Raw genomic sequence first — 25,764 nt, 5'->3', positions numbered from 1 at the left:
TATCTTGTGCCAATTTAAATACTGGATGTCTTCTGAAATTAGTGCTAGGAGTTGTCACATTAAGTTTAACCGATGGTTGATAATTGAGGATATTGATAAATTCTTCTAAATTTGCTTCTGAGAGAGTCCAAATACCCTACAGATCACTACAAATACAAAATGTATTGTCACTAAATAACTGAATCACCTAAGAACTTAAAGAGAAGGCAAAAGAAATCTCTGAAAATCAAAACTGAGCCCTCACGAATCAAAAAGAACCCCTTCAGAAAAACTCAGGAAAAGGCTGTTTAAAAAATAATCAAGAAACAGCACACAACCGAAAGTAAAATAAAACAAACATTATTTTCCCCTAGTCTTTTATCCACCTCTTTAAAGTAATCAGTCAGAATTTCATGGTTTTTAGCCTCCATTGGTGAAGTTGTGATGAGCACTCCAGCTGAATTCAAGCTCTCAAAACACTCACAGGCAGCTGCTTCTCAACAGAAGTCCTTGAAAAAGCTTTCACGAGCAGAAGCCCTAGATGATTTTTCCAATCTATCACAGCAGAAAAAAAAATCATTCTGACACCATCTTCCAAGAACAAAAATCAAGGCTGGTACAAAGCAAAGTCTCCAGTTTACTCATGTTGCTTGATCAATATTCAAAAGATCCAAATAGTTTGCAAAGTGCTTTTCAAAATCTGTCTGAAGGGAAGCATTTAAAGTATTAAAAACAAAGTGTGGGTGAAACGCATCAAGTATTGGCTCACCACTCAGATATAATTAGTTGTACTACCTGGCATGTTCCCATTTTGCAGCAATTGCAAAGTTAGGCACGAGGTAAACTCCAACTCAAATGAGCACTATACAGCAGCGTCAGCACTCAATTTGTTGAAAACTGACTGTACAGTGGAAGACTTTGCATTTTCTAGTTTCTCAACAAAACAGTGAGCAACACTCAAGGCTATTTTATATGTTTGTGATAACTACAAATACTAAGTAATGGTTCAGTTTATAAAAGCTGATTTAAATACTTTTATCATTCATGCAATTGTGTGCAGACATCTGAAACTATCACTATGGTCTTAAGATTTGCTGTTAAGTGTGCAAATGCTGCCAAGACAAATTTTAACCGTGGTCTGTGGGGGAGGTATCTCTCCATACAGCAATGATGTGGATGTGCCAGCGTTGGACTGGGTTGGACAAGGTCAAATATCAAACAACACCAGGTTATAGTCCAACAGGTTTATTTGAAAATACTAGCTTTCAGAGCATTTCTCTTTCCTCAAGTAAGTTCATAGAATTTACAGGTGAAAGATTAAAGGGTCATACGACTGATGCGAATGTATTGAATAAACTTAAAATGGCTGGCTGACTCCCTCCTGTTAAGTCTCCATATAACAATGTAGCCAAGATCAGTAACAGAGACCAGACAGAGCAAGGAAGCGGTTTAGACAACAGGGGCATAGTGATTTTTGACTAATTTGCAATAGCCTAAACATAGAGATTAAATTATAACCTTGCAAATAAATTTCTAGCTATCAATCATAACTGATAAATTAACTCAACGTATGTGAGGATTTTTGTATTGCGTGACAACAGTTACCAAGGCTGTTTATCTATTGTGTGCACAATTTACCCTTGAAGGCCAAGACGATTAATGATTACTGTGGATTTTAGTAACAAAATGCTGTTAGTATGACATTCTACAGCGACAAAATTAATCCAGAATGCTGCATAATAATACTCAAAATCACCTGACTGTTTACAGAGCACTTTAAGTTCAAGAATTTTGCCAGGCTTAAAATACACAACTTGAAAACAAGTGAACAAGTTCTCTGAATGAAGGGTCTAGGCCCGAAACGTCAGCCTTCGTGCTCCTTGGCCTGCTGTGTTCATCCAGCTTCAAACTTTGTTATCTATCTCTTTAAAACAAGTGAAGGCTGGATGTCTTTTATTAACAAAACCAGGTTGAAAAATTTAAAATAAAAACAAGTAGAGATACTGAGATTTCTAAATTATGGCCATCAAGGGTAAATTGTGCACACTATAGATAAAGCCTGCCAGGACTACAAAAAGTTTAAATTCTTACCTGTTAAATAATAGCTATTTAGTTGAAGTTATTTTTCACATAACTGGTTTATTAGTTACAATCTACCATTTACACTCACTGAGTGGTCTCAAAGTGAAAAGCTTAGGATTTTCAAATAAGATTGTGTGCATACTTGAAAACAGACAATGACGCAACTTTAATCTGAATTTCTGAACAATAGAACTTACCTTCACTGTTACGATGTCGTCACTCCAACCAGGACTGACTCCTGCAAACAGGTCGAGGTTCACAGTAGTCAACAGACAAAATTCTTAAACACCAGTGAACAGCCCTTTCCACAACATAGTACCCTTTGGCAATACAACTATACACGCTGTATTGTTGGACCACCATCTTTCAAAAAATTGAAACCTCCAACCATTTTGTCCACAATCAAAGCTCACAGCACAGCATCAATTTAACAGATCTTTCTAAACACTGTCAAAACTAGGGTTCCATTATAGGTAGGGTGTTGAGCACTGTACAAACATGTAACATATACTCTGTGCTCAATTGGTTACAAATAGAACATAGAACAATACAGTGCAAAACAGCCCCTTCAGCCCTCAATGTTGCGCCGACCTGTGAACTAATCTCAGCCCCTCTCCATACACTATCCCATCATCATCCATATGCTTATCCAAGGACTGTTTAAGTGCCCCGAATGTGGCTGAGTTAACTACATTGACAGGCAGGGCGTTCCATGCCCTTACCACTCCCTGAGTAAAGAACCTCCCTCTGATATCTGTCTTAAATCTATCACCCCTCAATTTGTAGCTATGCCCACTTGTACAAGCTGAAGTCATCATCCTTGGAAAAGACTCTCACTGTTCACCCTATCTAATCCTCTGATCATCTTATATGTCTCTATCAAATCCCCTCTTAGCCTCCTTCTCTCCAATGAGAACAGACCCAAGTCCCTCAGCCTTTCTTCATCGGGCCTGCGCTCCAGACCAGGCAACATCCTCGTAAATCTCCTCTGCACCTTTTCCAATGCTTCCACATCCTTCCTGTAATGGGGCGACCAGAACTGTATGCAATATTCCAAGTGAGGCCACACTGGCATTTTGTACAGTTGCAGCATGATATCACGGCTCCGGAACTCAATCCCTCTACCAATAAAACCTAAAACACCGTAAGCCTTCTTAACAGCACTATCAACCTGGGTGGCAACTTTCAGGGATCAATGTACATGGACACCAAGATCTCTCTGCACATCTACACCACCAAGAATCTTTCCATTGACCCCGTATTCTGCCTTCCTATTATTCCTCCCAAAGTGAAACACTTCACATTTATCCATATTTTAATAAACTCCATTTGCCACCTTTTGGCCCAATTCTGCAGTTCATCCAAGTCTCCCTGCAACCTGCAACATTCTTCCACACTGTCCACCACTCCACCGACTTTAGTGTCATCTACAAACTTACTAACCCATCCACCAATGCCTGCGTCCAAGTCATTTATAAAAATGGCAAACAGCAGTGGTCCCAAAACAGATCCTTGAGGCACACCACTAGTAACCAGGCTCCAGGCTGAATATTTTCCATCAACCACCACTCGCTGTCTTCTTACAGAAAGCCAGTTTCTAATCCAAACTGCTAAATCTCCCTCAATCCTGTGCCTCTGTATTTTCTCCAATAGCATCCCATGTGGAACCTTATCAAAGGCTTTACTGAAGTCCATGTACACCACGTCAACTACCCTATCCTCATCCACATGCTTGGTCACCTTCCCAAAAAACTCAATGAGGTTTGTAAGACAGCACCTGCCTTGACGAATCCATGTTGACTATCTCTAATCAAGTTGTTGCTTGCTAGATGATTATAAATCCTATCTTTTACAATCCTTTCCAAAACTTTTCCTACAACAGACATAAGGCTCACAGGTCTATAATTACCTGGGTCATCCGTACTGCCCCTCTTGAAGAAGGGCACAACATTTGCAATCCTCCAGTCCTCTGGTACTAAACTTGTAGACTATGAGGACTCAAAGATCAAGGCCAAAGGCTCTGCTATCTCCTCCCTAGCTTCCCAGACAATCCTTGGGAAAATCCCATTCTGGCCCAGGGAATTTATCTACCTTCACACCTTCTAGAATTGATAACACCTCCTCCCTTACTAACCTTAATCCTTTCAATTCTAGTAGCCTGTAACTCAGTCATCTCCTCTACAATATTCTCCTGTTCCTCAGTGAAAACAGATGAGAAATATTTGTTTAGCACCTCTCCAATCTCCACAGGGTCCACACACAAATTCCCACTTCTGTCTTTGACAGGCCTATTCCTACCCTAGTCATTCTCTTATTCCTCACATACCTATAGAAAGCTTTAGGGTTCTCCTTTATTCTACCTGCCAATGTCTGCTCATGTCCCTTCCTTGCTCTTCTTAACTCTCTCTTTAAATCCTTCCCAGCTAATCTGTAACCCTCCATCGCCTCATCTGAACCATCTCATCTCATTGTCACATAAGCCTCCTTCTTCCGCTTAACAAGAGATACAATTTCTTTAGTAAACCACGGTTCCCTTACCTTATCGCTTCCTCCCTGTCTGACAGGGACATACCTATCAAGGACACGCAATATCTGTTCCTTAAACCAGCTTCACATTTCGATTGTCCCCATCCCCTGCATTTTACTAACCCATTCTATGCCTCCTAAGTCTCGCCTAATCGCATTATAATTGCCCTTACCCCATCTATAACTCTTGCCCTGTGGCATGTTCCTATCCCTTTCCATTGCTAAAGTAAACATAACTGAATTATGGTCACTCTCTCCAAAGTGCTCACTTACCACTAAATCAAACACCTGGCCTGGTTCAATACCAAGTACCAGATCCAGTTGGCCTCCCCTCTAGTCGGCCCTTCGACATACTGAGTAGGGAAACCCTCCTGCACACATTGGACAAAAACTGATCCATCCGACGTACTAGAGTTATAGCATTTCCAGTCAATGTTAGGGAACTTAAAGTCTCCCATAATGACCACCCTGTTCTTTTCACTCCTGCCTAGAATAGTTTTGCTGATCCTCTCCTCCACATCCCTGGAACTCTGCGGGGGCCTATAAAAAAACTCCCAGCAATGTTACCTCTCCTCTCCTGCTTCTGACCTCAGCCCATACCACTTCAGTAGACGAGTCCTCGCCAAAAGTTCTTTCAGCCACCGTTATACTGTCCTTGACTAACAAAGCTACACCTCCCCCTCTTTTACCACCTTCCCTGACCTTAATGAAAGATCTAAACCCTGGAACCTGCAACATCCATTCCTGACCCTGCTCTATCCATGTCTCCGAAATGGCCACAACATCGAAGTCCCACATACCTATCCAAGCTGCAAGCTCACCTACCTTATTTCGGATACTCCTGGCGTTAAAGTAGACACACTTTAACCCAGCTTGCTGTCTGCCAGCACACTCCTGTGACATTGAGATCCTGTCCATGTCCTCCCTACACTCACCTATCTAAGGGCAATAAGAGGTAGACAACAGATTCTGATCAGCCAGCAGCACCCAAATCCTTAAGAAGAATTTTTAAGGACTCTTCTGAATCTGGTCCTCTAAGGAGTAAAGTTCGCAGTTCTCTATATTGTAAAAGGGATAGAGAGATATTGAACGAACTGCAAAGAAGATTCACAAATATCATATCAGAACTAAGGGAACACACCAATAATGACTTATTGAACAGGGTGGATTTGATTGTTCACAGACTGAGGAATAATCCAATATAGGTTTTCTAATATGACAGAGATAGATAGGTTCTTGATGAGAAAGGGGGTCAAGTGTCTCTAGGACAAGGCAAGAGAATGAGTTTGAGAAACATATCAGCCATATAGAATACTGGAGCAGACTTAATTGACCAGATGGTCTAATTTCTGCACCAATATCTTGTGGACTAAAAGCAGTAGTAGAAATACTTCTTCCAAAATTACATTAATTTCAAGAATTAAGTCTGTTTCTACAGCTCGGTTCATCACCTGATGAAGGTGCTACACTTCGACAGTTTGTGTTTTCAAATAAACCCGTTGGACTATAACCTGGTGTCGTGTGATTTCTGAAATTATAGTGAAAGTGTGATTACATTTATTCTTCTGTACTGGGGGCAAGGTAGCTGTTTAAACTGACAAGTACCCTCTTCTCTCAATCTCCAACTCCAATAGCCTTAGCTATAAAGGACAGTTTAATGCCAATATCTATTCTCTGTCAAAAAGAAGAGACAGAAGTGTTCATAAATCAGAATGCCATCTGTAATTCAACAGTGAATTGATTCTGCTGCTACAAGTTTATTTGTGCAAAACAAGAACTACTATGATGGCAACATCTGCAAATTCTGAAGTAACATCTCCCAAAGTCTAAGAAATCAACCCTCATTCATTCAAAAAAGGAAATGGTGCAGAATGCAAAGTCTGAAGTAATTTGCGTCAGTAGCTTAATTGGATATTCCGCAACTATTCATTTCCTTTCTGTAAACGAAATTGAACACAGGGAAATTTGTCCATTGGCTGGAGTCAAATCTAGCACAATGGTCGATGGCTCTGATAGTTGGAAGGCAATCACTTTCTCCCTAAAGCTTCACTCAGAGTTGATCATTTCTAACCAATCTATTTAGAGATGTTATTACATTTTTCCCCCGCAGCTGACGGGGCTTGAACTCTGACCTCCTAACTCAAAGATAGGGACATTATCATTGTGTCCTAGGTCCAATCATCAGCTGCTTCATCAATGACCTTCCCTCAATGTAAGGTCAGAAGTGGGGTTGATTACCCAATCTTAAATTCCATCCACAACCCTCAGACACTAAAGCAATCCAAGCAACAAGACCTAGTCAACATCCTGGTTTTGCCTGATCGTTGCCAGAAAATCATCACCTCTACGAAAGAATCCACCACCACCCCCCAAACCCCGGCATTCAATGTCATTGCCTTTGTTGACGCACCATTATCACTACCATCCGTGCCGCACTCCACCTAATGACAGACCATTTTGTTTTCTGCTGGGTCCCCATTTTGCTGGTTCTGTTTTTTTGTAAGCTGAATGAAAGAAATATCCTCCCACTTTAATGGTCGTAAAAACAGAATCACCAACTATATTTTTCTCTCAATTTCAGAATACCAAGTAGATATTTGAGATTGTACCTTCCTTCTAGCATAATAGCTTGCCCGAAATAAATTAGATGCTCCACTGTTGAATCCTATCAGAAGATATATTAGGTGAAGATTGAATTAATTTTGGTATCCACTACACTGAATAGATTGATGAGGGTCGAGCTGTGGATGTGGTGTATATGGACTTCAGTAAGGCATTTGATAAGGTTCCCCATGGAAGGCTCATTCAGAAGGTCAGGAGGAATGGGATACAGGGGAACTTAGCTGCTTGGATACAGAATTGGCTGGCCAACAGAAGACAGCGAGTGGTAGTAGAAGGAAAATATTCTGCCTGGAAGTCAGTGGTGAGTGGGGTTCCACAGGGCTCTGTCCTTGGGCCTCTACTGTTTGTAATTTTTATTAATGACTTGGACGAGGGGCTTGAAGGATGGGTCAGCAAGTTTGCAGACGACACAAAGGTCGGAGGTGTCGTTGACAGTGTAGAGGGCTGTTGTAGGCTGCAGCGGGACATTGACAGGATGCAGAGATGGGCTGAGAGGTGGCAGATGGAGTTCAACCTGGATAAATGCGAGGTGATGCATTTTGGAAGGTCGAATTTGAAAGCTGAGTACAGGATTAAGGATAGGATTCTTGGCAGCGTGGAGGAACAGAGGGATCTTGGTGTGCAGATACATAGATCCCTTAAAATGGCCACCCAAGTGGACAGGGTTGTTAAGAAAGCATATGGTGTTTTGGCTTTCATTAACAGGGGGATTGAGTTTAAGAGTCGTGAGATCTTGTTGCAGCTCTATAAAACTTTGGTTAGACCGCACTTGGAATACTGCATCCAGTTCTGGGCGCCCTATTATAGGAAAGATGTGGATGCTTTGGAGAGGGTTCAGAGGAGGTTTACCAGGATGCTGCCTGGACTGGAGGGCTTATCTTATGAAGAGAGGTTGACTGAGCTCGGTCTCTTTTCATTGGAGAAAAGGAGGAGGAGAGGTGACCTAATTGAGGTATACAAGATAATGAGAGGCATGGATAGAGTTGATAGCCAGAGACTATTTCCCAGGGCAGAAATGGCTAGCACGAGGGGTCATAGTTTTAAGCTGGTTGGTGGAAAGTATAGAGGGGATGTCAGAGGCAGGTTCTTTACGCAGAGAGTTGTGAGAGCATGGAATGCGTTGCCAGCAGCAGTTGTGGAAGCAAGGTCATTGGGGTCATTTAAGAGACTGCTGGACATGCATATGGTCACAGAAATTTGAGGGTGCATACATGAGGATCAATGGTCGGCACAACATTGTGGGCTGAAGGGCCTGTTCTGTGCTGTACTGTTCTATGTTCTATGTTCTATCTAATATCTCATTTAATTGGAGGACAGACACTTGTTGAACAAAAATATTTTGTGTACCGATAACTGTGAAAATAGCTGTGTGGAGAAACAGCTACTCAGGAGGAGTTGCTATTTCAGCAGAGCGCAAACAAAATCACAACTACTTTACTTTCTTTGGGTTTTTTTTGCAAGATCTGAAAGTTAAGTGAAAGTAGTGATTGGTATATGATATGTACAAAGGATGTCCTTTTACATTACTCACTGACAGCAGATGTGTAGGTACAGCAAACTCAACAGTTAAGCCATCAAGTACATTGTCATTAATTGCAAAAGGGTTTGAATGTAGAAGCAAAGAAGTCTTTCTGTAGCTGTACAGTGCCTTAGAGGGGGCACACGTGGAGTACAATGTGCAGTTTTGGTCTGCTTAACTGTGAAATGATACATTTATTATAGAGGAAATGCAGCAAAGCTTTACCAGACTGATTCCTGGGATAGCAGGCTTCTTGAGGGAGAAGACTTCGATTAACTAGGCCTGTATTCACTGTAGTTTAGAAGGATAAGAGGGGTGTCATCTAAAAGTATAAAATTCTGAAAGGGATGGACAGTCTAGATACTGAGATGACGCTTCCCCTGATGGAAGGGGAGTGGTGGACAGTAAAGGGATCAAGGTCTCACGTTTTGGAATAGGGTATTTAGGGCTGAGGGTAGGAATTTCTTCGCTCAATAAGGGTGGTGAATCTGTGTAATTCACATAAGGAATTGGAGACCAAATCACAAACTATTAAGGAAATAGATAGTTTTAGAGTCATACAGCATGGAAGCAGACACTAAAAATGGCCTGGATAGACAGCAGGAGGACAAACAGTGAGGTACAGGATTGGCCAAAATCATATTGTATGATGGAACAGGTTTGATGGGCCTGGTCTTGCTCCAGTTTTCTACATTTACATCAGAAACTATGAGCCACTGCTTTCATAATACGTTATTTTTACTTGTTTCATGTTGAGTGAAGGATTTTTAAATAAGCCTTAACTGGCTTAACTGTTCTATACTGACTGCTGAGAATGAAAAGTTCAATTTATCAAGTGTTAGAAAGGCAACAACCACGTCTCCTACCAGGTAATATACAGCAAGACATTTCTGCATTGCTTCAAGTAGCTTCATTAGTATTAACTGAATCATGATGAAACACCACAATGCAGCATTCTTCAGTTTCAGGGTCATTCTTTCTTCAGTCTAGTCTCCATGGGCACGATTCATTTCCTGAAACTGATCTACCTTCTTTGCTGAGGACTGGAAACATATCCAGACAATTTATAACCTGATACAGTCATTGCAATTTCCAAGATACTCAATAAAGAAAAATAAAGACAATAATGCAGAGGATAGAATGTACCTTCTGATTCAGAACCCTACTGATTCAAACAGCATAGCTCATGAAGTCTATGTTATAGCTCATAAAGAACTGTGAGGACCAGACTGCTCCACTGTGACACCGACTGTGAGGACACCAATCCCGGACTGCTCAACCGTGACATTGACTATGAGGGCACTTATCCCAGATTGCTTCACTGTGACATGAATTGCGAGGACACCTTTCTCAGAATGCTTCAATGAGACACTGACTGCAAAGACACAGATCCCAGAATGCTTTACAGTGATACTGGCTGCGAGGAAACCCTTCCCAGACTATGTCACTGTGACACCAACTACAAGAACACCCTTCCCAGACTGATTCATTATGACAATGCTTGTGAGGACACGGATCACAGACTGCTTCGCCGTAACACCAACTGCGAGGACACTTGCCCTTGACTGCTTCACCATGACAAAGACTGTGAGGACACTCCCCCAGAGTGACAGTTATCATGCTGTTCTCTCAACTCTCCAGCTTGTCAGTGATGGATATATTTTGATAAATTAGGAAGCTGACTCTTAACCTGAAATTGCATTCAACCACTGCGAAAATTGATGTCATAGAACATCTCAAGGCCATCAGAAGACAAGACAAGAGGGAAAATGGAGTGTCACACACATGGACATCTATAAAATGTTTACAGCCTTAAATGGCAACCGCAATCATGCGTTTTACAGTTAAGTCTAGTTCTCAAAACTCTGAACAAGTTTATTATTGACAGTTGGACAGAGAGAGGCTGGAATCCTTTTAACCGTTATTATGTCCCCACGATCATGAAAGGCTTGAAACAATGGGCCTCCCCAGAGTTTCACTTTTTTTTAAAATGACAAGCAAGTGAATTACACATTCAACAGAAGATGCAAGGAAGACAGATCTCTAAGATTTACATCGCAGTGCACTCAGCCTACACATCTTCACTTTCATTTACAATGTCCTCCAAAGCTCTCAACTTACTTAGATATAATGCCAGCACTTTCCTTTTCAACAATTTAGCCAAAAAACAGTGTCCATTGTTCCACAGGAATAGTCTTCAGCGATGTTCAAAACTACTTCATTTCTACTTGTATCAGAATTCACACCTGACCACTCCACAAAAGCTACAGCTGGTTCCGGTCAGTTTCTTCCAGATCTACCACTCCTAGATTTAGCATCATGTTTGCCTTTTAAGATGCATCACAACTCCTTTTCTCCAACCTAGCAACGTTAGCTAAGTTTCCCTTAAACTGGGGCTGCATGGGACTGTCTTCACATCATGCCCTACTTTTTACACAATCATTCATTCTGCAGGATGCTGGCGGTCAGACAACTGATCACCCAATCAAAGGCTTTACTGCACTCACTCTACTGCTTCCACTAGCCCCAAATCTAAAACACAGCAGGCCCTCAGATACTGGATAGCACTGAACATGGATTATTACGCAAAGCCTAGAAGCCCAAAGTCACGCTGCAAAAGGGTCATCACATTTGAAATGCTAACTCTGCTTTTCTTCACAAATGTCACCACAACTACTGGGTTTCTGCAGCAATTTCGGTTCCTGCAAACAGTGCTTCAAGTGTGATCTCACCAAGTCTTCTTCGCACATAAATCTCAATTCCTTTATAAGATAATAAAAATGGCGCAGCTTCCTTCAAGAGCAAATGCACATCAGAGACAGAAAGAAAACTAAAGAAGAGGAAGCTCCAAGCAACTCAATCTAAAGCCCTATTTGCAACAACACCCAGTGGCTGAAACCAGCTTCAGCAGTCACCCCACTTCTGAAGACAGACATGGACATCACCTCAAAAAGATGATCACAGCAAGAAAAGGCCAACATACCATCTGCTATCCTAATCACCTCTGCCACTAAGGTTGGAAAAGTAATGCATTCGCTGGCATTTGGCTTTCTGTAAATACCACCTCAAAGAATAATGGATGGATTTCAATAAAACTTGGTGTACCAACAGGGTCTGGGCCAAGCAAGGGCTTTTGGTGAAGATGTAGTTTCACATCCTGGAATTCCATGAAGGATAATTTAATACCGGGAAACAGGACAAATTGATTTTTTTTGAAAAAAAAGAATGTCATGGGTTGTTTGTAGTATAATTTATTACAATTATCCAAACATGAGCAGAATTTTGAGGGCAGGTTGTGAGATGTGGATTGGTCTGGAGATAGTGAGATAGAAATTCTTAAGAAAAAGATTTATTTTCAGTTTTGTATTTGCATATTATCAGCAGTGAAAAGCCTCAAGGAAAAGCTGCACAATTGTAAATAGTGAAGCAAATCTATGCAATCTACTGATCATTGTCTTCATTTGTTGCTAAACCTGCATGTTAACTTTCTATGATTCATTTATAAGGAAATGTAAACCCCCATACATAAGCATTTCTCAGACTCTCTCCATGTTTAAAAAAAAATCTGCTTCACATTTTCCACATTCTGGTAATTCTATTATATTCTTGCCCACTCACTTAATCTATGTCCTACTGTGCCCAAGACAGAGTTTGGCTTCCCTCCTAACTTTGCGTCATAACACTTCATTTAGTCATTGATAGCCAAGGCCTGAGAAATGATTCTTTTTTGATACCCCGCTAGTTCTAACCTGTCAATCTGAAAAATAACCTGTTCATTCCTGTTCTCTCTTCTCAATCCACTAAACAGCCCTAAATTCATTTTAATGTACAGCAGCCAATTCGACAAGTCAAAAATTTTACCTCAGTCTACCATAGCATGTTATTAATTCTTTTTGCAATCTGAATGCACTAGATCCAACATCTTCCAATGGCACCAGGCTGATTCCTGAAATGGCTGGACTGACATATGGGGACAGACTGAATTAGTTAGAATTGCATTCAGTGGTGTTCAGGAGGACGAGGAGGGAGCTTATAGAAACCTATAAAATTCTAACAGAATTAGACAGGACAAAATTAGGAAGGTAGTTCCCAATGACTGGGGAGTCCAGAGCCAGGGGTCACAGAATAAGAATACTGAGATGACGAGAAATCTTTATCACCCAGGCTGCGGTGAGCCTGTGGAATTCACTGCTCGAGAAGCAGTCCAGACAAAAACATTGTATGATTTCAAGGAGTTAGCACTGAAGGACTCAAAAGGATTTGGGTTTGGTGGCGGGGAGGGAGTGAAAACGGGTGGTAGGAAATTGAAGGGGACAGGCTATTGCGTTGGGTGAACAGCCATAACCCGAATCAATGATGGAGCAGGCTCAAAGAGCTGATTGACCTACTCCTGCTCCAATTTTCGGCATGTCTGCGTTTCTCTTTATTTACCCTATTCGTTACAATCTCAAAAATGATTTTTCAAATCCTTGAATAAATCTACATTGTCTACTCTGATATTTTATATACTCTATTACTGCATCTTGAATGGGCAAGTCAGATGTCACAAAACACCAGGTTATAGCCCAACAGGTTTATGTGAAATCACAAGTTTCCGCAGCACTGCTCCTTCGTCAGGTGAAGCATCAGTCACCAGCGCTCCAAAAGCTTGTGACTTCAAATAAATCTGTTGGGCTATAACCTATTGCGTGACTTCTGACTTTTTCCATCCCAATCCAACACTGGCACCTCCACATCATGGCTACCATCTAAACCATATCCTGGATGGGAGTCTCCATGGTCTGGGTTCTGGGTTTGTAGCCCTATCAAGAGTTTGGAAATAATGGTTAAGGCTGACATTGCAGTGTAACATTGAAGGGCTGAAATTTTGGAGGTGACATCTTTCAGAAGAGGCATTAAACTGAAGTTCCATCCACCTGTACTAGTGGATGTAAACTATACAATGTCATGACTTACAATGGGAGTCGGGGAGTTATCCCTGGTGTCCTGGCCAAATACTTAACACCCAAACTCATAAAAATAGATTATCTGGTTATTATCAGAATGCTGTCTGAACGGTACACTGACTGCCCTGTTTCTTACATTACAAGAGGAACTATGCTTCCATCTTCAGAGGATCATAGCATCACTACAGTGAAGGAGGAGATCATTTGACATATTTTGTCTGCACTGAGATGCAAAACATTTTACTGCATGCCGCTGTCACGAGACATTTCAAAGGAATGCAAACTTCTTTGTTTTACTGATATGAGGTAAACCAGCCTACAGTTCTCTTAACGCCCTCTTTTCTAGAATAGCAAAGGTATTTTTGCCATCCTCCAATTCAAGGTGGCTGGTCTAGAATCTAGAAAATACCGGAATATCAAAAACAATTTATTGCTGGCATGCACCAAATTCTAGCTTCGTTCATATTCCACTTCATATTTCCTGAATGACATTTCTGGGCAACTTACTCAAGTCATGATTGTAGTACTCCAGATAAAAAAACTAGTGCCTAGCGAGTTTTGAGAAGATTTGTAGCTCAGGTTGAGGTTCTGGATGTGAGTTGGCTTGCTGAGCTGGAAGGTTAGTTTTCAGACGTTTCGTCACCATTCTGGGTAACATCATCAGTGAGCCTCCGACGAAGCGCTGGTGTTATGTCCCGCTTTCTAATTATCTGGTTAGGTTTCCTTGGGTTGGTGATGTCATTTCCTGTTCTTTTTCTCAGAGGATGGTAGATTGGCTCCAAAATCAACGTGTTTGTTGATGGAGTTCCGGTTGGAATGCCATGCTTCTAGGAATTCTCGTGCATGTCTCTGTTTGGCTTGTCCTAGGATGGATGTGTTGTCCCAATCAAAGTGGTGTCCTTCCTTATCTGTATGTAAGGATACGAGTGATAGTGGGTCATGTCGTTTTGTGGCTAGTTGATGTTCATGTATCCTGGTGGCTAGCTTGCTGCCAGTTTGTCCAATGTAGTGTTTGTCACAGTTCTTGCAAGGTATTTTGTAGATGACGTTCGTTTTATTTGTTGTCTGTATAGGGTCTTTTAAGTTCATTAGCTGCTGTTTTGGTGTGTTGGTGGGTTTGTGGGCTACCCTGATGCCAAGGGGTCCAAGTAGTCTGGCAGTCATTTCAGAAATGTCTTCGATGTAGGGGAGAGTGGTTATGGTTTCTGAGCCCGTTTTGTCTGTTTGTTTGGGTTTGTTGCTGAGAAATCGGCGGACTGTGTTCATAGGGTACCCATTCTTTTTGAATACGCTGTATAGGTGATTTTCCTCTGCTCTGCTTAGTTCCTTTGTGCTGCAGTGTGTGGTGGCTCGCTGGAATAATGTTCTAATGCAGATTCGTTTGTGGGTATTGGGATGGTTGCTCCTGTAGTTCAGTATTTGGTCCGTATGTGTTGTTTTCCTGTAGACACTGGTTTGAAGTTCCCCATTGGCTATTCGCTGTACTGTGACATCTAGGAATGGCAGTTTGTTGTTGTTTTCCTCCTCTTTTGTGAATGTTATGCAAGTAAGGATATTATTGATGGTCTTGAATGTTTCCTCTAATTTGTTTTGTTTAGTGATGACAAAGGTGTCATCCACATAGCGGACCCAAAGTTTGGGTTGGATGATTGTGGCAGAGCTGTTTGTTCAAGTCTCTGCATTACTGCCTCTGCTAAGAACCCTGATATCAGAGATCCCATGGGTGTACCGTTGGTTTGTCTGTAGGTTTTGTTATTGAAAGTGAAGTGGGTGGTGAGGCATAGGTCCACTAGCTTGATGATGTTGTCCTTGCTGACAACACATCCATCCCAGGACAAGCCAAACAGAGACATGCACGAGAATTCCTAGAAGCATGGCATTCCAACCAGAACTCCATCAACAAACACATTGATTTGGAGCCAATCTACCATCCCCTGAGAAAAAGAACAGGAAATGACATCACCAACCCAAGGAAACCTAACCAGATAAATAGAAAGCGGGACATAACACCAGCGCTTCGTCGGAGGCTCACTGATGATGTTACCTAGAATGGTGATGAAACGTCTGAAAACTAACCTTCCAGCTCAGCGAACAAATTCACATCCAAAACTAGTGCCTGTTTCAACAACTGGCTTGTGAAACAGTTCAGTCACTTAAAAATAGGATTTGTGAAATTCTGACACAAATGGTTCATGATTGCCCATGACAATAAAAGGAACTGTAACTAATAATTCACAATCCCAGAGCTAGAAACTGCTGATATAATAGTTTGTTCACTGACACTGATAAATTAAGTTAAAAGAGAAGCAGAGATAACAAGGTGTAAAAACAATTGCACCTCCCAGTCACAAACCATTTCGACTCCCACCCCACTCCTTGAACGACATGGCCTCCTGCAGTGCCACAACGATCCTACCCGAAGGTTGCAGGAACAGCATCTCATATTTGGCTTGTGAACCCTGCAGCTCAATATCATCAATGTGGACTTCACAAACTTCAAAATCTCCCCTCCCCCGACGCATTCCAAAACGAGCCCAGCTTCCACCCGCCTCCCTGACCTGTCCTCCTACCTGTCCACTCCTCCCACCTCAAGCCCCACCCACATCACCTACCTACTAGCCTCATCCTGGTCCTTGACCTGTCCATCCTCACTGGATCAACCTATCCCCTCCCTAACTCCCCACCTACACTCACCTTTACTCGGTCCATCCCCACCTCCCTGGCTGTCTCCTCTCCACCTATCTTCTCCTTTATCCATCTTCTATCCGCCTCCTCCTTTTCTCCCTATTTATTTCAGCATCCCCTTCCTGAATCTCCCGTTTCTGAAGGAGGATATAGGCCCAAAACGTCAGCTTTCCTGCTCCTCTGATACTGCTTGGCCTGCTGTGTTCATCCAGCTCTACACCTTGTTATCTCAGATTCTCCAGCATCTGCAGTGCCTACTATCTCTTAAAAGTGAAGCAGATGTTTTTACCTCGGTGCTAATGGACAACCTATCTGACTGCAAACCAAATTCAAGTTCCGTAACTTGGTAGATTATAAGACTTATTGCAACAGGTCTACCCCCACCCAAATCTCAAGTCCATTTGTAATACAACGAGAGAAAGCACTCATGATGCATCATCTCCTATTCCAGTGCCAGAAACAGAATGGATAAAAACAAAATGACTCACTGCAATATAAAATACAGTGTTATAATTCTGCTTCAGAATTTTGGTTTAAAACGTTCACCTCAAATTTTAAATCAAATACACATATCATCTTTCAATTAGCCAGATGGCAGTAATGATCCTCACTCATTTACCAAGTTCATTGATAAATACAAAATTATTCAGTTAGTCAGCACTATGAACTGATTTCCTGACATGTATATGTCCTATGGTTATATGAAATAGTTGTGGACTATTTGGTACCTTGTGTCTGCTACATCATTTAATAAGATCATATTATAAGACCAGAAGAAATCGAAACCATAGTTAGCCATTTGCCATCTCGAGCCAGCTCTGCCATTCAATAGGATCTTGGCAGATCCAATCTGATTGTGGTTGCAACTTCACTTTAAAAAAAATCTTAAGGTATGCTGACTCAAACTTTTTCAGCTGTCTATTCTCCTGACTAATAAAATGCTTAATAGCAGCTTGACAATAACATATAACCTCAGCTATACTGGAAATAATAATGGTCACAAGGAAACCAATTCTTCCAATCCAAGACATTATCTACAAACACAGCATTGTGAAAGCACTAAAATAAGTTGCAAAAACAATTAATGTATTTGCTAACATAAGTAGTTGAAACTATAAATATAATGTACTTCACTTGACATTTTTAGGCTTTTCTCACATTAATGCACTGTCCTGCATTGGTTCAAAAGAAAAGGCGAATGCAACATTACCGACTGGAAGCCACAAATGAAACATTACACAGGTACACTTAAGCTCTGAGACCACCCATTCTGTACAATTCTAAAGCATTGTAATTTCCTTGGCAAGTACAGTACTATCATTTTGCACAAAGTTTAAGCAGCTCACCAGAAAATTGTAGTACACACCAAATTGGAGGACCAATAGAATGGAAAGATGATGACAAAAATAGTCAAATTTTCCAATTTTATGCCATTTTTACTTTCTAAGTTGGCTTTCAATAGGGTCTTCCAGGTCGAGATGCTGTGTTAGGAATTCCTTTCTATTGGCACAGAGATCTACTAAACAGAAAAAGGCTCTTGGGCCCATCAGTTCTGTGCCATTCAAAAACAAAACCCATTTTCCAGCACTTGGTCCATTACCCAAATGCCTTGGCATCACAACAGCACAGCTAAATACTGCTTAAATGTTACGAGGGATTCTGTCCATACGTTTACAGGCTGAAAGTTCCAGATTGTGGTGCCAACTCTACAGCAGATCAAAAAGAAAAACTGCACAATCATAACAGCTTTTCATAATTCCTTAGCTGCTAGAGAAGACAAAGACAACCAAATTCAAATTCAAGATAACAAAGCGTGAAGCTGAACGAACACAACAGGCCAAGCAGCATCTTAGGAGCACAAAAGCTGATGTTTTGGGCCTAGACCCTTCATCAGAGAGCAGGATGGGGAGAGGGCTCTGAAATAAATAGGGAGAGGGGGGGAGGCGGACCGAAGATGGATAGAGGAGAAGATAGGTGGAGACGAGAGTATAGGTGGGGAGGTAAGGAGGGGCTGCTGCCAGGATGAGGCATTCCACCCCCACACATCCCAGATGTCCGCGTTCTGCAAGGGCCGCAACATCCCCCCCGCAGTGGTCGAGTACGCCCTCAACCGTGTCTCCCGCATTTCCCGCAACTCATCCCTCACACTCCGCCCCCGCAATAACCGCCCTAAGAGAATCCCCCCAGTCCTCACATACCACCCCACCAACCTCCGGATACAACGCATCATCCTCCGACACTTCTGCCATCTACAATCCGAACCGACTACCCAAGACATTTTTCCATCCCCACCCTAGTCTGCCTTCCGGAGAGACCACTCTCTCAAGGACTCCCATTTCTGCTCCATACTCCCCTCTAACCCCACCACACCCGGCACCTTCCCCTGCAAACGCAGGAAGTGCTACACTTGCCCCCACACCTCCTCCCTCATCCCCACCCCAGGCCCCAAGATGACTTTCCATATCAAGCAGATGTTCACCTGCACATCCACCAATGTGGTATACTGCATCCGCTGTACCCATTGTGGCTTCCTATACATTAGGGAAACCAAGCAGAGGTTCAGGGACTGCTTTGCAGAACACCTACGCTCGGTTCGCTATAAACAACTGCATCTCCCAGTCACAAACCATTTTAACTCCCCCTCCCATTCCGTAGACGATATGTCCAGCCTGGGCCTCCTACAGTGCCATAATGATGTCACCCAAAGGGCGCACGAACAGCAACTCATATTCCGCTTCGGAACCCTGCAGCCCAAGGGAATCAATGTGGACTTCACAAGCTTCAAAATCTCCCCTTCCCCCACTGCATCCCAAAACCAGCCCAACTTGTCCCCGCCTCCCAAACCTGTTCTTCCTCACACTTATCCCCTCCTCCCACCTCAAGCCGCACCTCCATTTCCCCCCACTAACCTCATCCCGCCTCCTTGACCTGTCCGTCCTCCCTGGACTGACCTATCCCCTCCCCATCTATCTTCTCCTCTATCCATCTTCGGTCCATCTCTCCCTATTTATTTCAGAACCCTGTCTCCCCATCTCCCTCTCTGCTGAAAGGTCTAGGCCCAAAAAGACAGCTTTTGTGCTCCTAAGATGCTGCTTGGCCTGCTGTGTTCATCCAGCTTCACACTTTGTTATCTCAGATTCTCCAGCATCTGCAGTTCCCATTATCTCTGATTGAAATTCAAATTCAATTCAGTAATAGCCAAACATTGTTGATGCTGCAGTTCTGAAAGAAAAATAACAAAGTGTGGAATGAATCAGCAGGTCTGGCAACATCTGTGGAGAGACAAAGTGGTAACATCTCAAGTCTAGTGTGACTGTTCTTCAGATCAGATGGTCAAATGCAATTCAATTAGCCTGAATACACAGAGCCATAAAAGGAAAGAAACTCTCTGACAACACTTGCTTTGCTATGTGTGATTATCTACCTGCAGAAATAGTCAGGTTTGAACCGTTCAAAGGTCATATAATCACGAGTTGGGGGTATCCCACTGATTAAGAAAAAGCAGAATAACTGGGAAACAGCTAAGGAGAAGAACAGATAAAGATAATGCTGAGTCAACAGGATACATGCTCGCCTAAAATCAAAGTTCAATGATCTAAGAGGATTGGCTAAAATTAATAGGGGAGGAATATCACTAAGTAATTTGACACACAGTAGTGATAAATCCTCAGAGAAGAACAAAGTACAAGTTAATATTGCTATAAGACAAAGATGAGGACCAAATAATAAGTTTATAGAAAAGTAGGAATATTTATACTGAGCTGAAGCTTAAAGTGGAGTAAGATGATAAAGTTACCATTGTCTCACTTCACAATTAATGATGTATTCCTGTGCGTAGCAACATAGCAACGTAAATGAGGCTACCGCTTCACAGCAAACTAAGCAAACTGGATCCAGGAAGGAGGAATAAAACAGAACCACCTCAGAACTGCATCACTGTAGTCTGAAAAATAAGCCTGTTTTAGCACCAATCCGAATATAGTACAATATCAGAAAAGCAATACATCTTTGAAGGAGATTTTAACTCTTCACTAAGATTACCGACTGCAAAGTGAATTTTACAGTAAAGTGTTACACATTTTAAGAAGGAAATGGAAATTCTTCTAAAATTAGAATTTTCTTTGGGATGGCTAACCACATTAGATAATTTCGTGCCTTGCTACCACAAAAGGATGTGGATGCTTTAGACAGGGTGCAGAGAAGGTTTCAGGATGTTTTCTGGTCTGGAAGGCTTTAGTTATGAGGAAAGGTTGGATAAACTTGAATTGTTTTCATTGAGGAAACTGATGTTTCGAAACTAAAATAAAAATCTACAAGAGAAGGGCCTCAGGAACCCAACCAAAACCCCAGCAGTAAACTAAATGCAAGATAACTCCTTACATAAAGACATTTTAGAAAAACCCGTACAAAGATGGAGGAATTCTGAAAATAAAATCTGTAACAGTTACCTTACTAAATTTAAACCAGCAACACAGTCAAAACCTGGCTGCTCCCTCAGTATGTCCGGGAATCGTGATATCCTGCTCACAAACTATGGTTGATAGAGCAGAATCATATCGTAAAATGATGTGCCAGCACTGCACCCAAACCATGCCCTCCCTACTGATACACAGAAAATGTATCAGGTAGCATGTAATTAGGCGACTCCTAGATTTCTCCTCAGAACAAGACAACCTTACCCAAGTATCAGTGGTAGCGTAAAGATCAGTCTCAGGGCCCTCCAGCAAAATACATACTGCTCATTTGAGCAATGTACTGAAAGCCTGCATACTAACAATGAAGCCCTTACGCAAGTCCATACTGTCACATGTGGAGGGATTAAGAGTGGAAGGAGCAAAATAAATATACTGCACACAATACATCCTTTCACTACTGATTCAATCTGCACATCCTCTACTTACATTCACCATTCACATTCAGTATCTTACAAAATATTCTAAAGCAGGCTAATTTTTATAAACCACCATGTTTTAAGCATTAAACATTTTAAATGTTGGGCAACACATACTAAGTTCTACTACAAATTTGCAACCAAGAAATATTTGCTCAAACTTATCTATTAATTTATGGTAACTGCATTTGCCCACATAGAATATACAGAAAACAAGGAGGAGTTTAAATGGAGAGTTAGGAGGGTTGAAAAAAGTTATGAAATGTCCCCGGTCAACAGAGTTAAGGAGAATCCTCAGGCACTTTATGCATATATTAGGAGAAAGAGGGTAGCTAGGGAAAGAGCAGGCCCACTCAAGGATAAGGGAAGAACTTTATGTATTGAGCAAGGAGAAATGAGCAAGATCCTTAGTAAGTACTTTATATCAGTATTCACCAAAGAAAGAGATGTGAGGCATGTTGAGGTAGGGAAAGGTTTGTGATTACGCTTGGGCAGGTCAACATAATGGAGAGGAAGTGCTGGGTGTCTTGAAATACATTAAGGTAGACAAGTTCCCAGGATACTGTGGAGGATAGGGAGAGAATAGCTGGGGCCTTAACCCTTATCTTTGTATGCTTCAGGCGAGGTTCCAGAGGGCTGAGAATGGCCAATGTTGATCCTTTTTTTTAATAAGGGAAATGGAGACAATCCAGGCAATTACAGGTCAGTGAGCCTAATGTCATTGGGAAGCTGTTGGAAAAGATACTGAAAAATTGGGTTTATTCACATTTGGAAGTAAATAGACTTGTTAGTGACAAGCAGCATGGGTTTGTGCGGTAAAGGTCATGTCTCACCAACTTGATTGGGTTTATTTGATTGCTGAGGAAAGGGCAGTGGATATTGTCTTCGTGGGCCTTAGCAGACATCTGATAAAGTACCTCAAGGCAGGCTGGTACGAAAGGCAAAGTCTCATGGGACCTGGGTGAGACGGCTCGATGGATACAAAACTGGCTTGGTCATATAAGTCAGAGTAGAGCAGTGGAGGGGTGCTTTTCAGACTGCAGATCAACAACTAGTGATGCTACACAGTGATCACTGCTGGGACCCTTGTTGTTGGTAATATGATCTGGAGGAAAATGTAGGTAGTCTGATCAGTAGGTTTCAAGCTGACACCAAAGTTGACAGAGTTGCAGATAGTGAGGAGGATTGTCGATGGATACAGTGGGATACAGAAAGATTGCAAATTTGGGCAAAGAAATGACATGTGGGAGTTTAATCCAGAAAATTCAAGGCGATGCATTTTGGAAATACAAATTCAGGTGCACATTAGAAAACAAATGGCAGAAATAAAAATGTCAAGAGCACTGGCATAGAAGAATCTGGGTGTACAGGTCGACGGATCCCAGAAGCTGGCAACTGAAGGCAGTCCAGGCGGCATACAGCATGCTGACCTTCATCAGCCGGGGCATACAAAATATATAAAAGTTGGTCAGTAGTGTCACAGCTGTTCTTATCTTTGGTTAGGCCACATTTGGATAACTGCATACCATACTACCAAAAGGACATGGATGCTTTAGAGAGGAGGCAGAGGCAATTTCAGGATGTTGCCTGGTCTGGAGGGTTTTAGTTATGAGAAGAATTGGATGAACTCAGACTGTTTTCATTGGAAAGACAGAGGTTGAGGGGCAACCTGAAAAAGGTGTACAAAATTATAAGAGGCACAGATAGGGTGTATAGTCAGATGCTTTCTTCCAAGGTAGAAAGTCAAATACAAGGTTCAACGTTAGCGGGAGAAGGTTTAGGGGTGAAGTACGGGGAAAACTTTTCATGCAGAGTGTTGGGCGCCTGGAACACACTGCTAGTGGAAGTGGTAGAAGCAGGCACACTAGCAACTTTGAAGGTGCATCTGGATAGGCACATGAACAAGAGGCAAATAGAGGGACAGAAAGCACAATAAGTAGCGGGTCCAAATAAGGATTAAGAATCGGTGCAGGCTTGGTGGGCTGCAGGGCCTGTTCTGTGTTGCATCATATTACATTGTATCAAAATCCCCAGCCTGGACACAAAGGAAATGACTTTCAACTCCTCTTCAGGACCATGTGCATTTGCTAAACTCAAGTAGAAGTACAGATGGGCAATCCAATCTAAGGATGTTTTGGCTGAAAGAGCTCTGTTACAATTTAACTAAAAGAACAAACTTTTTGTATTTCTCAAGCATCTTTCATGATACGAGAACATTCCTCAGTGTTTCGCGGCACTGTCTAGGACACAGTTGATGCCACGAATTGAACTTGTGGGAAATCTGCTTCTCAAAACCCTTTAATGCCTATTATCCCTGGAAATCAACCCAGATGCTAACCTTTTAGGAACAAACCTACTGTTAATTAGCTGATAATCAAATGTATCTATTTGTTTATGCTGAAGTTCGTGATCCAACGACACAAAGAACAAAGAACAAAGAACAAAGAAAATTACAGCACAGGCACAGGCCCTTCGGCCCTCCAAGCCTGCGCCGATCAAGATCCTCTGTCTAACCTGTCATCTATTTTCTAACTGTCTGTGTCCATTTGCTCCCTGCCCATCCATGTACCTGTCAAAATATATCTTAAAAGACGCTAACGTGGCTGCGTCTACCACCTCCGCTGGCAATGTGCTCCAGGCACCCACCACCCTCTGTGTAAAGAACTTTCCACGCATATCTCCCTTAAACTTTCCTCCTCTCACTTTGAACTCATCAGCCCTAGTAATTGAGTCCCCCACTCTAGGAAAAAGCTTCTTGGTATCCACCCTGTCTATACCTCTCATGATTTTGTAGACCTCAAACAGGTCCCCCCTCAATCTCTGTCTTTCTAATGAAAATAATTCTAATTTACTCAACCTCTCTTCATAGCTAGCATCTTCCATACCAGGCAACATCCAGGTGAACCTCCTCTGCACCATCTCCAAAGCATCCACATCCTTTTGGTAATGTGGCGACCAGAACTGCACACAGTACTCCAAATGTGGCCGAACCAAAGTCCTATACAACTGCAACATGACCTGCCAACTCTTGTACTCAATACCCCGTCCAATGAAGGAAAGCATGCCATATGCCTTTTTGACCACCCTATTGACCTGCGTTGTCACCTTCAGGGAACAATGGACCTGAACACCCAGATCTCTCTGTTCATCAATTTTCCCTAGGACGTTTCCATTTACTGTATAGTTCGACCTTGAATTTGATCGTCCAAAATGCATCACCTCGCATTTGCCCGGATTGAACTCCATCTGCCATTTATCTGCCCAACTCTCCAGTCTATCTATATTCTGCTGTAATCCCGGACAGTCCCCTTCACTATCAACTACTCTGCCAATCTTAGCGTCATCAGCAAACTTGCTGATCAGACCACCTACACCTTCCTCCAGATCATTTACATATATCACAAACAGTGGTCCTAGCACAGATCCCTGTGGAATACCACTGGTCACAGGTCTCCAATTTGAGAAACTCCCTTCTACTAGTACTCTCTGTCTCCTGTTGCCCAGCCAGTTTTTATTCCATCTAGCTACCACACCCTGGACCCCATGTGACTTCACTTTCTCCATCAGCCTGCCATGGGGAACCTTATCAAATGCCTTACTGAAGTCCATGTATATGACATCGACAGCCTTTCCGTCATCAATCAACTTTGTCACGTCCTCAAAGAATTCCATTAAGTTGGTAAGACATGACCTTCCCTGCACAAAACCATGTTGCCGAGAACTGATAAGCCCATTTTCTTCCAATTGGGAATAGATCCTATCCCTCAGTATCTTCTCCAGCAGCTTCCCTACCACTGACGTCAGGCTCACCGGTCAATAATTACCTGGATTATCCTTGCTGCCCTTCTTAAACAAGGGGACAACATTGGCAAGTCTCCAGTCCTCTGAGAGCTCACCCGTGTCTAAGGATGCTGCAAAGATATCTGTTAAGGCCCTTGCTATTTCCTCTCTCGCTTCCCTCAGTACCCTGGGATAGATCCCATCCGGACTTGGGGACTTGCCCACCTTAATGTCTTTTAGGATACCCAACACTTCCTCCTTCCTTATGTCAACTTGACCTAGAGTAAGCATACATCTATCCTTAACCTCAACATCTGTCATGTCCCTGTCCTTGGTGAATACCGATGAAAAGTACTCGTTAAGAATGTCACCCATTTTCTCTGACTCAGCGCATAACTTTCCTTCTTTGTCCTTAAGTGGGCCAATCCTTTCTCTAGTTACTCTCTTGCTCTTCATATATGAATAGAAGGCTTTGGGATTTTCCTTAACCATGTTTGCCAGCAATATCTCACGTCCTCTCTTAGCCCTCTTAATCCCTCGTTTCAGATTTGCTCTATATTCCTGATATTCTTGCAAAGCTTGAGCAGATGCTGAGAGCATTGGTTTGATATTCATGAGCAGCACTGTCCACTGATCATTACATGATAACTATGTCATGGCATGTCATATGACCAGGATTCCAACATGCATCTCAGCACTCACTAGGGAAAGCAGATACCTTTACTTACAGGTGT

At 42.2% G+C, this 25,764-nt stretch overlaps 1 protein-coding gene across 11 annotated transcripts in view; it reads right to left on the bottom strand.

The window, feature by feature from the left end:
* Positions 1-25,764, bottom strand: part of numb (NUMB endocytic adaptor protein) — a 231,763-nt gene that overhangs the window by 139,524 nt on the left and 66,475 nt on the right. The window contains exon 1 of one of the 11 annotated variants that reach the window (XM_048537835.2): positions 2,259-2,290. The exons of the other annotated variants lie outside the window; for them this stretch is intronic. The gene's annotated coding sequence lies outside the window, so the exon portion shown is untranslated. Of the gene's footprint in view, positions 1-2,258; positions 2,291-25,764 lie in introns of those variants that run through there. 11 annotated transcript variants of the gene reach the window in all.

The sequence above is a fragment of the Stegostoma tigrinum genome, chromosome 10, assembly GCF_030684315.1.
Source record: "Stegostoma tigrinum isolate sSteTig4 chromosome 10, sSteTig4.hap1, whole genome shotgun sequence".
Taxonomy (NCBI): domain Eukaryota; kingdom Metazoa; phylum Chordata; class Chondrichthyes; order Orectolobiformes; family Stegostomatidae; genus Stegostoma; species Stegostoma tigrinum.
Note: the sequence above shows the minus strand (reverse complement) of the source record. Positions and strands in the feature narration are given on the sequence as shown.